The sequence below is a fragment of the Asterias rubens genome (genome assembly GCF_902459465.1).
Source record: "Asterias rubens chromosome 8 unlocalized genomic scaffold, eAstRub1.3 super_scaffold_89, whole genome shotgun sequence".
NCBI classification, from domain to species: Eukaryota; Metazoa; Echinodermata; class Asteroidea; order Forcipulatida; family Asteriidae; genus Asterias; species Asterias rubens.
The window spans coordinates 1,567,884-1,583,758 of NW_022985693.1; the positions used below are offsets into that span (position 1 = coordinate 1,567,884).

General features: G+C 36.6%; 3 long non-coding RNA genes across 4 annotated transcripts; all 3 read right to left on the bottom strand.

The window, feature by feature from the left end:
* Nucleotides 1-2,564: 2,564 nt before the first annotated feature.
* On the bottom strand, nt 2,565-5,772 carry LOC117305540. The gene is made up of 3 exons (XR_004520688.1): nt 5,246-5,772; nt 3,341-3,466; nt 2,565-2,960 (listed from the first exon to the last, which is right to left on the bottom strand). It is a non-coding gene; the product is annotated as an uncharacterized LOC117305540 (long non-coding RNA).
* Nucleotides 5,773-6,273: 501 nt separating this feature from the next.
* LOC117305541 lies at nt 6,274-8,709 on the bottom strand. Its single transcript, XR_004520689.1, has 3 exons — nt 8,571-8,709; nt 7,590-7,660; nt 6,274-7,163 (listed from the first exon to the last, which is right to left on the bottom strand). It is a non-coding gene; the product is annotated as an uncharacterized LOC117305541 (long non-coding RNA).
* Nucleotides 8,710-9,288: 579 nt separating this feature from the next.
* LOC117305542 lies at nt 9,289-15,287 on the bottom strand. Of its 2 annotated transcripts, none has more exons than XR_004520691.1 (4): nt 15,224-15,287; nt 13,882-14,001; nt 12,253-12,448; nt 9,289-11,322 (listed from the first exon to the last, which is right to left on the bottom strand). It is a non-coding gene; the product is annotated as an uncharacterized LOC117305542 (long non-coding RNA). The 2 variants fall into 2 exon arrangements; XR_004520690.1 differs by lacking the exon at nt 15,224-15,287 and adding an exon at nt 15,135-15,217.
* Between the last annotated feature and the right edge of the window lie 588 nt (nt 15,288-15,875).

A 15,875-nucleotide genomic window follows, 5' to 3' on the forward strand; every position in this document is an offset into this window, starting at 1 on the left:
CAATTTCTTTGGATACGACGATTTCATTGGATACGTGCAGTGACGTAAGCTTTCCATAATGTGTTGTGATTGGTCAGCTCAGTAGTGACGTATTGGTCATTTTTTATCGTCTGCTTCTCTAGTCTACTACTAGGTAGCGCGCGTATACAAAATGTTAAATAGTGTGTAATCAAACTGTAAAAACTGAACCTAAAACTACGAAACTGTTCAAGCTAGACTTAAGTTACCAACCGTATGAAGAATGTCATTATTAGTGACGTTTAATAATTAAACTACCAGTGGGCCAAATGAAATCCCTTTGTCGACAATGACATGTTTGATTTTGAATTGATGCAATTGATGTTGTGTGTTAGTTATTATTATTATTATGCTTTGTCTACCCATGGAGGTAGAAATCTACCCATTGACTTCGAGTATTTGGCCATCTAATCGTTTGTTTACAAATTGATGTGGAAACAGGAATAGTGTACAGAGTAAGAAAGAAGAAATAAAACAGAAGTCAAACGCCACAAGCAAGCACACGTGGCAGAATAAATATTAATAAAACATAAATAACAACTGTCCTGACTGTGACTGTGAGTGTGAACTGTCATGCTTGCTACAGTTATCAAAATATGTAATGCATTTATATTATTATCGTTACAACAATTTGCTTATTCAAAACTTACCCCTCATCACAAAACAACCACATGACTATCCTTCCATCCGCGCACACGTAACCCAGATACAGGGTGTGTGCACATCATATCCCTTGAAGAAGCATGCACACATTGTATAGCAAGCTAGGATAAGTAGCATGTGCAGATTGTTTACGTTTATTTTTAATGGTCCCCTTAAACAGCGCCCCTTCAGTTTAGGTTAGGTTAGTTTAGTTAACGGTCTCCTTAAGCAGCGCCTCCTAAAGATTACGTCCAGTTGCGTCCAGTTTATATCAACCTTGTTCCTTTGGTTGTATGGAAAACCAACAACTTCGTTTCCATAAACATCGCCCCCAACCTGCAGCAAAGCATGCTGACAGGGGGTCGAGTGCGGGAAGGAAAAACCGTGAGCAAGATCAAAGATACGGGGTGACCGCCAAAGCGAGGTTGTGTGGTGACGTCAGATGATCTGGTTTAAAAGACTTTCCAAACCGTAAGAGGGCGCTATTTATGTTGACGGTTAAAACAAAACTGACAGTGAATGTACACTCACAGTATCTACTGCCTGTATACTTATGTCAAATGAGAGCGGTTTTTAAAATAATAGGGAAATAACCATGGAGATCCCACTGGTGTTATGCTGTGACCTATTTAATTATTGTGGAATGTTGTTATTTTGAAAGTCTTGTATAAAAAAGACAAGTCTTGTGTAGTCAAAGTTTTTATTTTATTTTGTCGCTTGATGCATGGAGGTATTCCTCCATGCTTGATGTAACCATGGAGGTAGTATTTAATTAATTCTGGATCTGGATATTATTGTACAAAACAAACGCCTGGAGAGGCTAACTTGCAGGAGCGTAAGCATGGGCTCATTATAGTGCTTTTAAATATTTAAGGTTAGCCCCCTTGATAACTCGAGAATATTTAGCTTAAATAATACTTATATAATTTATTTTTCAAATAGCGTCATACATAAACAAAAATTGGAGCGCTGTACAGTATTTTTAGGTGTTCGGGCCAACAGCCCGGAACACCTCCTATTACATAATTATAATCATGTTAAGCTAAAAAGAGTCAGCAAAATACAGCAAAACTACATTGTACAATAAGAACGACAAAAACAATGACGTACACCAATACGAGACAATCAACAATATTACACCACAGAATAGGCAATAAAAATGTGAAAAATTCAAAGATAATGTCTAGTAAAAAGAAATGTTTTTAAATGAGTTGTCCAGATGGGTTTTGAAAGTGATGACAGATTAGGTACTGATTGGGTTCAGAGGACAGAGAAAAACCAATGTTGGCACTGAATTTTCCCATTTTCTTTTAACTGAAATCATAGGGTTGAATCAATTTTCATTGGGGGGGGGGATTGACTCCTTCACAAAATTCAAGCCACCACAAACACCAGGGCAAACCCCTTCTCTGTTCAATATGCACTGAGTTCTTTTTACATGCGTTACAAAACACATGGGACCAAGGGCTTAAGCAAAACCAATGTCTGTAGTATTTTCTTTCCAGCTAAACAAGGTGGGCTACACCACCAGTAGCCTGATCATCAAACTTCACACTTTGGGGCTCATGAATAATGCCAGATACAATACCAGACTGAATATTCAAATTTATTGATAACATTAACTACCCAATAGTCAAAACAAATAAAACAATTTGCTCACATTTTCATGGCAAAATCTGAATTGATGTTTTATTCAATTTAAAGTATTCAACACGTTCACACTGAAAAAAAGATTATTAAGTAGAATTTGAAACTTGTAAGTTTTAAGAATAACTAAGAAAGGTTTGCGATAACACATGGCAATAAATAAGCAGTATCCAGAAACAGAGTCATATTTCTGTGAAAAACAAATCCATAGGCAAATCACTTGGATGAGATTCGAACCCACGACCACCATTGCATTGCTAGAGTAGATATCTGACCACTAGACCACCAGTGGCTAGAGGCAGTACGAATCTGCTGCTAAAACATAGGATTTGAGCTGCCTCTAGCCAGCAGGCTAGCTTGCAATGAGTAAACAGTGTTTAATACACATCTGTGCAAGGGTAAGAACAAATTATGCTCTTTATCCCCTATGCAAAGAATTACATCGACTAAATAAGTTCTTTATTGGTCTGGCACTGCTGTCCATCATACTGCATCACTGTAGTGTATTTTGCAGAAACATGAGATTGGTGCAACAACATATTGGATGCTTAAAATGCACAATGTTCATGCCAGACCTCCATAATTGACCTGAGAAGTAACATACCGAACTGTAACAGCCTGTAGTATTATTTTAACTTCAGAGGTGAGACGATCTGTGTAAAGAGAAAGAAAGGGAAAAAAAGTTAAATAGACACAGATGTTCAAAGGGATGACTTGCAAGTGGCAAAGCAAGTTTTTTGTTTTTAATCTTTTTGGCGGGGAGGATGGAATCTTGTGCCCAATTTAAAAGAAACAAAAATATAATATAAAATGAGAAGAGAGTGCTCTACTGCAAACCTTTTATTTTAATGCTTAAACAAGGGTGAGAAGGAGTCAAATCACCCCATCTAATGCATTAAATAGTGCCTGAGCTATTTTTTCAAGTTGACAATTTTTTTTTGCAAGAGTTAACTAGACAAACGACCCATAAAGCTTGGATGTAACATAAAAGAGCAAATACACTGCCAAATGTTTGCTTTGACTTTAAAACTACCTTTATAAAAGCAGTCCATGGACTTTGAGTCTCTTTTAGTCGGCATATAAGTAGCAGCAGATATTTTGCATCAACATTAGTCTTCATGTATGTAGTGTAGACTTGCTCCTGGACCCGGTTCATCACCTCAAAGTTAATGGATAAAAAGAATCAAAACAAGATTTTAACAAATTAATTAAATTCAATATTTTTGTTCAACTGGAATTGACTGGTGTCCGGGAAGATAGAGGGGGAGTAGCCCCATCAAAAGTGCCAATACGCTGTACGCCCTCCACTTCTTGGCCCCCTACGCCAATGTAGCTTCAAAATGATGTAATAAAAAACATGATACAAACTACCGTATTTTCCAGTAGCTTGGATTTTGAAGGGTAGACACATTTCTAGAACTTATTTCTTGCTTACAGACCTGCTGACGGCCCGCCCGCACATACACGCACAAACACAACGATGACCCTTGTTGTTGCCCCTGCATGCAGTGACAAGGACATGGATGGGCCAAAAGAGAACTGTTCTTCTCTACTTAAAAAGTCAAACACCCCCAAGTGCCACTCTCCTGGGTAAGTGCAAAAATTATAAATGCAGGATTTATAGGCCTAATACAGGAATAGGAAATGTGTGTCCTGTAAATAAAATGATGTCAGTATTTTAAAGTAACGCCTAACCGTATCAGAACAGACGTGAGCATCATTATGACCGTTCAACCATCGACTTGTCTGTGTGGACTTGGCCATTCATCCGTCGAGTTGTCTCAGTCACTCTCCTCAGTCTCAAGTCAACTCAAACTCAAGTCAACTTAAGTTATGCAATAACGTAACCCTCCTGCCGACGGCGAAGCACAGCCGACATGGCCGAAGCTGTCGGGTGGACGGTTACCTTACCGCAACTAAACTTTAAGTCAACTCAAACTTAAAGTTAAGTTGTCTGACTCTGACTAAACTGCACCGACCGTCGAGTCCAAATGGTTGAGATGTCTCAACCATCAAGTTGTCTCACTCTAACATATCTGCAGACCTACCTACCAAGTCTCACACATTAGGCGTGACCGTGAGACTCACGCTTATGGGGTCTGTCTCACACTCCCACGCGCCGCAACCATTTTCTCACGCATTGGTGCCAGAAAAAAAGAACAAAAATAACGACAAAGCATTGCCATATTGCGCACGGTTGTGTACAAAAAACGCAATCTACAAATTTTGCACAATTTTCACATTGCACACAGTTTATTAGAATCATCAACTTGAGCTGCCATACCAACAGAGTGCAAATTTGAAATTTGCATGCTTTTGCTCTCCCAGCAGATTCAGCTGACAACTCGGCAGAGTGCAATTATTAAACATATTGCGCACAGATAACTTTCCGTATGGCGCCACCACTTTTTCACTCATTTTTACAAAAAGGGATATATCAATCAGGTAAATTAGATACTATATTATTTTATTTCGAATGAAAAAGTGGTGGCGCCATACGGAAACTTTTCCTTGCACACAAGTTTTTTCTGATTCGTTTAGCAAATTCGTTCAATGCACTCAATTGTGTGTAGACTCTACATAACCAGGCAGAAGTCGTGAGAGGAGTATTTTGGACATCATTTTTAATTTTAGCTGAAAATTTATCTTTTTGGGGAAATAATCTGAGTATACTATGACAGTGACACACAAGGCAAGCTAGCTTCCTTCAATCAGTATCTCCTGTCATGCCTGTGCACTGTGTACTTTTTTTTTTTGGGGGGGGGGGGGAGGCGGGGGAGTTAAAACAAAAAGGCCTTCCAAAATTGGTTGGTTTTTTGGGGGGGGGGTGGGGCATTGACTCATTTGAGCTTTACGGTCGAGTTGTCCAACGGACGAGAACGAGTTGTCTGACAAATTAATTTTCTTATCTGCTTATTTTATTCGGTTCAAAACTTACCACAATGAATTGGAACAAGTTGACCAGCATCAACTTTCATCCGTACAAAAAAAGGTGAGAATGCACCCCAAAACAAACAGCATCCATCACTTTTCGCAGGCCCGTTTATTTTTTTAACGGTCACCTTGAACAGCGCCCCTTCAGGTAGGTTTAGGTTAGTTTAGCTAACGGTCCCCTTAAATAGCGCCACCCTAAAGATTGCGTCCAGTCGCGTCCAGTTATATCAACCTTGTTCCTTTGGATGGAGAACTGACAACTTCGTTTTCATAAGACCGTTCGAAAAGTTCACCCCAAACCTACAGCAAAGCATGCTGGTGGACAGGGGGTCGAGTGGGAAGCGCATTGAAAATTGTGGGAACGACGATGCGGGGTGACCGCCAGGCAAGGTTGTGTGATGACGTCATGGTTTAAGTTACCGAACCACATGCGCACAAGAGGGCGCTATTTATTTGGACCGTTAACAAAACTAGACGAATTAATTATCACGTCACCGATGGAGGCGCTATTTATGGGGGACCGTTAATTAAACTACAAACACTTCTGTCCAATGGGGACCGTTAGATGATAACTAAGACGGACCGTTAGATGATAACTAAGATGACTCGTGGTCTCACTGATCCCTCTTATGTAATGCAATGTGGAATAGTAATAATTTGAAAGATTAATTTATCAAGTAGACAATTATTTTGTGTTAAATAAACATAATTTTTCGTTCTTGCCATTGAACACTTTCGGAACAGAATTTATTTTTAAAGTTCATAGATTTACAAATAACTTACACAGTTAACGGTAATGGAGAAAGACTTCTCTGAAAATATTATTCCATGAAATGCTTTACTTGTTGAGAAAACATTAAAACAATTATAAATTCTCGAGATTTACGGATTTATTTTAAACACATGTCATGACACAGCGAAATGTGCGGAAACAAGGGTGGGTTTTCCCGTTATTTTCTCCAGACTCCGATGACCGATTGAGCCTAAATTTTCACAGGTTTGTTATTTTATATATAAGTTGTGATACACGAAGTGTGGGCCTTGGACAATACTGTTTACCGAAAGTGTCCAATGGCTTTAACTTTATAAGTAAAAAATGCAGCTTACTCAAACTAAGCTTTTCATTGTATTTCCAAATACCCAATACCATTGAACAGTTTTGTTATGCCACACCTAACAATTTCGACACAATGCTTCAAAAATAATAAAGTCTTATCCCATCAAAAACAAAAACATGAAACACAACTGATCAAACATTGTTTAATATGTCCATTGAATAACTAATATTTTATTCACAAATAATTGCTTCAGTGTAACAATTTTTCTCTAGTTTTGTTTAGTTCAAAACATTACAGTATGTGCGTTGCAAAGATAGCATTCCTGATATACATAGCCTTGTGTGTTATCTCTCTGATTTCATCAATGAATGAGTCCCAATAAGTTTATTAAAACTACAACGATGTAAACATGAACAATTAATTTATTGGTGAAATCTGACATCATGAGTTATTTTCAAATTATAATTCATTATAGTTTGTTTCCGTTTACGCTTGCTTTGAGGATGGACATTTGTTTTTATAAATTTGTTATCAAAATTCAGAGATGATGAGCATTGATGGCTGATGTTTCTTCTGATTGGTTCTTCAGCATTGCGCCATAATTGTTGCACAAGTGGACTTACACAGTTGCGTAAAGTTTCATGAAATTGGCTGCAGGTGAGGTTAGTGCCGTGTGTACGTCTTTTTTGAGTAGCGCATACTGATCGAACGTTGTGTTATGCATGCACAACTGGTTCAGAAGCAACAATACTCGAAAGAGATTTACATATGGAGCTTCTGCAAACTTCACCTGATTATACTCCAACCATGCAAAGTTTCAAATCCTACTGATTAGTTCTTGTCCCTCCTTAGCGCAAACATTGCCTGCAGAGTAAAAAAACCAATAATCAAATAATTCAGTGGTTAATTTTGTGATCAAAGACTAAATAAATATCTCTTAAATTCTTGAATGTTAAGAAAAAGAAGACATAGTGATAGAAGTAGTATTCCTTTTTTTTTCTCTGGAGAATTTGTAATTGAGCTCAAAAACACAATTTTCGGTAGCCATTTTCTTTGATCCCTTTTTCCCTTTTCAAAGTATTAAGCAGGCTTTTGTGAATTGAATTTTCGGCCCCTTTCTTCTCTAGTTCACCCCACTTTGTAAATCCTTCAACACATGTCATGTTTTCCTGTTCAATTTTATTTTGTTGGAGTCAATATTTTTCAATTTGACAAACGCATGATAAAAATAGCTGTGTTTTATTTTACACTTTGCAAATGTTGTACTAATTGTTATAACTTGAAACATACCTTACTGAATCAGGACATATTTTGGGGCAGTTTCCCATTCGGAGAGATCCACACAAATTGTCGTACTGTATCTGTAAATTGAAAACAGATATTTAGTAATATATTACAACATATGCAAAACAAGGAAGGCATGTTGACATTAAAATGAAAGTGAAAAAAAAGTGCCGGATATAAATTAATAAGCATGGACACACATCTGAAACTTACTATGTAATGTGATTGACTGCTGAAGCGAAAGATAAACAAGAGAAGAATACAATATTTTACAATAGAATAATTTGATAAAGATGCATTTAAAAAAAAATCAAATGAAAACTAAATTAAAATCACATAAGAATGACTGTTAAATGAGTACAACTACAAAATGGATCTGAGCGTATTTGTCTTTGTTGGGGCTTGCTGTCTAATTTCTTAAGGTTCAATTAAGTTCAACAAAACTTCAACAGACGAGTTCTAAAATAATTTAGGATTTCAATTGACATTTAACAAGAAATAACAAGTTATGAAAATAGGCCTAACTAAAATAATAAGATAAAAAAACATATTAATAATAATAATATTAAAATAGGCCAATATAATTAAATATACTATTACTAGTGGGAAAAGTTTCCGCATGGCGCCACCACTGGTGTACTACTACTACTTAGGCCTTTAATAAATAATTATTATAAAAATAATCATATTATTATTTATTTATATTAATTTAAACTTTTAAAGTTTAAACATTCATTCAAAATCAGTTTTTGTAGATCAAGCAACAAACTAAAAATGCACATGCAATTGGCTAGCCCATCATAGATAGTGGAGTGGCCCTATTATTGAGCTATAAATTGAAATGAGCATGCAACTCAAATATCCATCTGCCTTTTTCACGAAAAGGATGCAGCACAAAGTAAGCCGCCATTTGTCTGCCGTATAGTGGGTACACAAAAATTGGCAAACGAAAAGTAACTGTCTACATTTGTTCATATAAAAACTTACCTTTATATCATAAAAGCACATTGTCCTGTTTAAAAAAAAAAGGCAATTAAGGCAAACTGTCAGTTATGCAAGTTGCCAATTAATGAGCTAATGTTCAAGTTTTATTCGCCGGGCGGGAGTAGTCTAGTCAGTCCGCCCTAAAAAGTTTTTCATTTAATGAATGTGACGTCATCGCGGGGGGGGGGGATGAAACTAGTACATATTCCTTCGTAGAGGGAGGTATACAAGGGGACCGTTAAAAAAACTAGTTTGATTTTTTTTTACATTGAGAGGGCGGGGGCGGGGAGACCTTTTTTTCTGGGGCCACTGCATGCGGGCAATAGATTCCTTTGCACATTTTAAAAACTGGATCTTAATCTAGGCAATGTGGCAGCCCCTCAAGGGAATAATAGTCAATTAACTGTGCATTGATGTTCTATGCTCTTTTCAACGCTTCGTTTACTATTAATATTAAAAGTATGTTCATGGCTTTATTGGAGAGATGGTTTTTAAGAGACATGGCTGTAAAATGAAAACAGTTTAACAAAAACCAACAGGATATAAATATTAAAAAATAACTACTTGAAAGAGTTGCATTTTAGGATCCCTCTCACAAATATTATGCCTGCCATTTTTTTAATAAGGCAACTGAGTGTCCAGCTTCATCTGGATTTCATCTGCCTAATGATCCGACTTTTCGATGGCTTGTAAATAACACCAGATACAAGTCTGACTGGTTGTTCAGATTTATTGATCACTAACCAATTAGTCAATACATTAATAAAACAATTTTACATGCTAACATTTATATGCCCAAATCTTAATGTTTATTTATTTCAATCTACTGAACACTCATACACTGAAACAACAATCTGTTTGCAGGGTAACAATATTAAACCTCAATACCTTTGGAACATTGCATTGTCAAAGAATAACTCAGAGAGACTTGCAGTAATACCATGTATTACTACAAAGCTACTGGGTAACCAGCAACATAGTCTATAGTATTCTCCTGAAGACAATCAGAGCATACTGATCAGAACATTGAGTTTCAGAACCAACACTACTCAAAATAGATTTTCACATGGTTTTATCTAAACCTCTCTTAACAAAACATTTATGAAAAACAATTTGCAATTTGTAGGAGGGGAAGAAGAATTTCGTATCAATTTGGACATACTGCTTCAAAATTTACGGAGTCTCTCCTCATCAAAGACAATGTATTTTAAGTGTTTCAATCCTTGTCTTATAAGCAGACAAGATTATGTTAAAAAAGTACTGGTAAGTAAAAAGATAAACCTTCCTGACATAGTAACAGCATTGTCTCGTTTAGGTGGTTTTTCTCTTATATTATTTTGTCAATGTTATTAATGCGTATGTGAGTCCACTTGTGTTTTTGTTTGTCTGGGCATGCTAATACTAACTTGCTTCCAAGATTATCAATTGATTCAAGATGGTTATATGTCTAAACAGTTTGTTATTGACAATTATTCGTTTTTACCCTTACACCGATGTGTATAAAGAACTGTATATAATTACTCAGTACTTTCCCTAGTTCAGTGACAAACAAATCCTCAGGCAAAATACTTGGGTGGGATTCATATCGAGGACCTTTGCATTGCTAGAGTAGATGTCTGACCACTAGACCACCAAGCTAGCCCCCCAGCAGTGGCTAGAGGCAGTTTGAACCCTATGTTTTAAAAGCAGGTACTGCAACAATTTACAAGATGTTGCAGTACCCCTGTTGCTAAAAAATAGGATTCAAGCTGTCTCTGGCCACCAGGCTAGCTCGATTTTACCGAGTATACAGTGCTTAAAACACATCCCTGCAAGGGTAAAAAGAAATTATATTCTTTATCCCCGATGCAAACAACTATTAAATAAGTTTCTGATTGGTCCGTCACTGCTGTCCGTAATGCATCATTGTAGTAGAATATGCACACACAAAAAGAGTGGTGCAGCATCATTTTTGAAGTTTAAAATGCACAATGTTCATGCCAGACCTTCATAACTAGAAGAAAGATGTATCACTATACAATTGTTGCACGCTGTCACGGGACCCATTGTGTTTTGTACATTATTATTCCTTTTCTCGAAGTTCTGTTGTCATTTTCAATTATTATTTCGACTGAGTATTGTACCCTCCTTGCTGTGTCTTATGCTTCGCGTATCCTCAGCTATGCTACATACTTTTTTTTATAACATCATTATCATTTATCATTACAATTTGTAACTGAGTTAAAAACAAAAGGAGTCGTGAAGGTTTATTGGTCAAGAACCAATCACGTCATACAAATGTAACAAGGCTGAGGTCACACACTACACGTTACACAAAGCGCGGAGGGAAACAAGAGTTTTGTTAAACTGTGTACATTACCTTGATCATTCCCACCGTGGTCGATTTCCGCGCTTCATTAGAAATAGCCCCAAGTTTGAGGGTACAGTAAATAATTGTTTTTTATTTGAATAACTGTTCCTCTGCCTACTCCATCGTAGTAATGTTTGAAGCTGACAACAGGACTTTGATCAGAGGAATAATAACGCTTACCATGGTTTAACAAAGCAATTGTTGCACGCTTTGATGGGATCCATGGGTTTTGTACACCTGAGGGGCCAAATGGCACCCGAGGTGAGGTCGAAGGTACCATTTGTCCCCTCGGGTGTACAAAACACCATGGATCCTGTCACAGCATACAACAATTGTATACTGTAACAAATACGCTTCTAATTTTTGAATATGTTTACTTCAAAGTTTCCTGCATGTTGAGACTATCTGTATACAAAGAAAGAAAGGGAAAAAGAAAAAGGGTAAAAGAGTTATTAAATAGACGCTATAAACTCCAAACGTGAAGTTAGATTATTTATTTCTCATCAAATATGACATTTCAGACAAAAATATTTCAAGGGATGTTTTCTACTATCATCATCATTAGACCATGTAAGTTTTATGTAAATCTGTGATCTTCACGATTTTTGTTTCTTACCAATTCTGTAACGTTCCTTTAAAGGAACATTACAGAATTAGGTTTGCTAACAAAACAGTTGCTGGCAGTGTAAGCACTTTATGTAAACCACCATATACATGAATTGACAAACCTGTAGAAGTTTGAGATCGATCGGCCATCTTTGTCACGAGAGAATAGTGAAAAACCGAATACAAATTTTTCATTGCCAAAATAAAATGAATAAAACGCTCACTGAGCGATAAACTCCAAACGCGAAGTTAGATTATTTATTTGTCATCAAATATGACACTTCAGACAGAAATACTTCAAGGGATGTTTTCTACTACCATCATCATTAGACCATGTAAGTTTTATGTAAATCTGTGATCTCCACAATTTTTGTTTCATACCAATTATGTAACACTCCTTTAAGTTATGATTATTTAAAGCCTCAAAATTAGGCATTTTCAGTATGTAGTGCAAGGATTTCACTTACGCCAGGTTTCAATGCATGTTCATATAGCAAAACTTACTGTTGTAGCCATCGATCCTGATTGCCCGTGCCAATGCGTAATAATTTTGTTGAAAAAAAATCACTGTCCCGTCTTGCTGATTGTTCAAGCTTTCAGAAAAACATGGTTTCAAAGAGGTTTCATCAAACCCTTTATTTATATACATGTATTTTGAGGTTTTTAAACAAACAAAATCGGTAGAAAACTGTACCTTTTTTAGCCTTTGGTAAACTTGAAAACACTCACCATTTGACAGACTTCATTGTGTCGAATGTCAAAATGAAGTGCCTGTGTTTTTCTACAAAACGATGACATCATCTTTCCAAACCCGGTTTAATCTCCTGAGATATAGGCGTGAACATATCTCCTGACGTCATTTCAAGATGACCGCACCCGGGAGTTGCACATCGGCAAGTGGCACTAATTTGGCGGCATATTTCAACTAATGAAAGATGCCAAAGGAAAGGGGATGATAAATAGCAAAAATTAAAAGATGAATCTTTCGACACGAAATGTCGTTTAATTAATGTCGCATTTAATGAACAGAAATGACAAACAAGGCTTATTAAAAATTGCTATTTTAGTTTTACTACACGGTGGTAATTGATATAGATATATAATTATAAATCCGAAAACGGTTGTTCGCTTCGCTGGACTCCCTAACTTATGTAAAGGTATCCGAAAACAACCGGTTATGATTATTCAAATAGCTCCAGCTGATATAAATAAAAATAATATATCAACCATCTACCGTATCGTAGGAGGTCCTGTTTTTAAGGTGTCCCTAAAATCGTGGCAAATCTTTTAGCTCTCTGTGCACGATGTAAACAGTCCCTAGATACAAACATTTTGGTTTTATTTGCCAAGCAAAGAGTCTCCTCTCCCTTGACCAAAACTTAGAAATACGTAAGGCTCCACTGGTTATTTGCACTTGTAAATGCAAAAAGTTTGGTATTTTAGGCATTTCTACAAGGTACAAAAATATGTCATAATGTTGAGGCCATATATAAAAAAAATTGCCCACCGAAAATTTTTAATCAAACATTATTTCAATTCACAATTCACGATGATCAAATCATGTGACTGAACATTCTGCTGAGCATTCTGGAAAAAGAATACAGAGGCTTAAAGAAGCCTTGTGCCTTATATTGTTTTCTAATATTTTTTGAGATTTTCTTTAACCCTCGTATCAATATTATTATAAATATTAAAATTTAAACATCAGCTTGGTGATTCAATTGTCGCTTTTCATTTTTACGCTTTATTATAAATATACAGGGGAATTTTTTGTATTGAAAATAAATAAAAATCAGATTTAAAAGCCAATAATTATTCACACTTTTGAATTTTGAATTTTCTTTTTTTTTGCAAATTACCAATGTCATAAAAATCATTGTGAATAAAAAGAAGACAACTGCTGGCTATGGAGTCATACACAGAGTCTCACAGAATACTTGCAGTCACTGCAGATATTTCTTCCACGTATGGCTTCACCGGGAAACCATTCTTTCTCGTTTGCCTTGAAAACAGCAAAAACTCAAAACAAATGGGACCAGTTGAAGTCATTGAAGATTGGTGTGTGGTGTGAACATTTCAATGTCCATCAAGTTTTAATTTATGTTTGTATAGGCCCTACTTAAATAATATAAACAAATGAAGATAATTAGGTCATCCGTTGATATATCGCATCATTATTTTTTTCCCACCTCGAAGAAAAAGGCATATTAATACCGTGAAAACTGGTAAGAGGAAGATACCTGAGGCTGTGGCTGTCTACACACCCCCATGGGACGCGCTCTCTCCACCAACATGAGTGACCATGATGACCAAATAGGAATAGTGAATTTGTCTGAATAATGAATAATTGAAGATTACCTCACGTCTGGCCATCTGTCAAGTTGAGTTGTTTCAGAATTGTCGAGTTTTCCGAACGGTCGAGTTGTCCATCGAACGGACGAGTTGTCCACCTGTTGTTAGGGAGGTCGACGGGTTTTCCTATTTTTTTACGAAAAAAAAACAAGATTGGTACCATTGGAAAGCTTATCTCAAACGTAATCTAATGGTAGTAAAATCAATCATTTATCTTTAAAGGTTGCGGAGATATTATATTTTAATGTATTTTTGTACTTTGCTTTTGTCTGTCAGACCATTCTCAAAATCATGTCAATTGTCAAACAAATGTCCCCGTGTGGACAGCTTCAATACACAAGAGTCCATAGGCTGCAAAAAAATCTGTCAGGACCCCTCCTCTAAATCTTAAATGCGCAGATATGAGCAGCTACCTAGCAAAGAAACAAAGATATGCACATGATCACGAAGGTATAAGCTTTGAGAAAATATGAGTTTTGTATAGGTTTTGTAGTTTCCATATTTGAGAAATTGAGGATTTTTGATGTAAATTTATGTGTAAAACCTCAACTTTTTGTAACAAAATAAAATGAACGAGTTCAAAACAGTTTAAAATATCAATCAAATTCTATTAAATTTGGTACCTATCAATTGCTCAGACCTTCCTCTACACAAATATCAACATATCCCACGTGACCTTAGGCTATCGAGGCCACAAGAGGGCTCACTTTAAAAAAAACATTTTCGACACAAAATCGATTGAGTTTTCCCGCGACCAAAAATGGGCCCTCTGTTACGCGCTAATTTTCTTATGGATAACTTTCTGTATGGCGCCACCACTTTTTCACTCATTTTTACAAAAAGGGATATCTCATTGAGGTAAATTAGATACTATATAATTTCATATCGAGTGAAAAAGTGGTGGCGCCATACGGAAACTTTTCCTTTCTTATTTTCAACTCTGTGTTTTTCATTTAAAATTCCAATCAATCCAGAAAAAACTGCTCAATTGTGAAAGGAAATGTCTTCAGCTAACCACAGATGATTTTGTACATCAAAATTCGCACTTAAATGATGTCTTTTGGGTGATTTTTCACAAGCACTTTTCGTGTACAAACAGATACAAATCACGATTGAGGCCTTTCCGTCGACCTCCCTACTCAGGCTACTGTTGTCCGATGATGGTCTGATCTGACATTCCTCCCGTAGTACGGTACAATATAGTTATAAAAAGTTACAGTTATAACTTATATACAAACCATATTCAGATCGGAACTTACCACAGAACAAGTAGACAGGCATGACCAGCATCAACTTCCATCGCACAAAACAAGAGTGGTAAAATAATGCACACAAAAACGTTTATTACCTTTTTAACGGTCCCCTTGAACAGCGCCCCTTCAGTTTAGGTTAGGTTAGTTTAGTTAACGGTCCCCTTAAATAGCGCCCCCTAAAGATTACGTCAAGTCACGTCCAGTTTTTAACAACCTTTGTTCCTCATCTTCGTTTCATAAGACCGTGTGAAAAGATCGCTCCCGAACCTACAGTAAAGCATGCTGGGAGACAGGGGGTCGAGTGACGAAGATGCGAGGTTGTGTGGTGACGTCATGGTTCTGGTTTAAGACTTACCGAACCGCAAGAGGGCGCTATTTATTGGGACCGTTCAACAAAACTAGACGAATTATTCATCACGTCAACGATGGGGGCGCTATTTATGGGGACCGTTAATTAAACTAGACTACGTTCACCGATGGAGGCGCTATTTATGGGGACCGTTAATTAAACTAGACTACATTCACCGATGGAGGCGCTATTTATGGGGACCGTTAATTAACTAAACACTTCTGTCTATTGAGAGCGCTAATTAGGGTGGACCGTAAAATAATAACTATGACCACTATGAACTAGTAATAATTTGAAATAATTTATCAAGAAGGCAATTTGTTTATCAAGTACTATTAATTTTACGTTCACGCTTGATGTAAAAAAATGCAGTTTTAATACTTAAATTATCCTTTTCA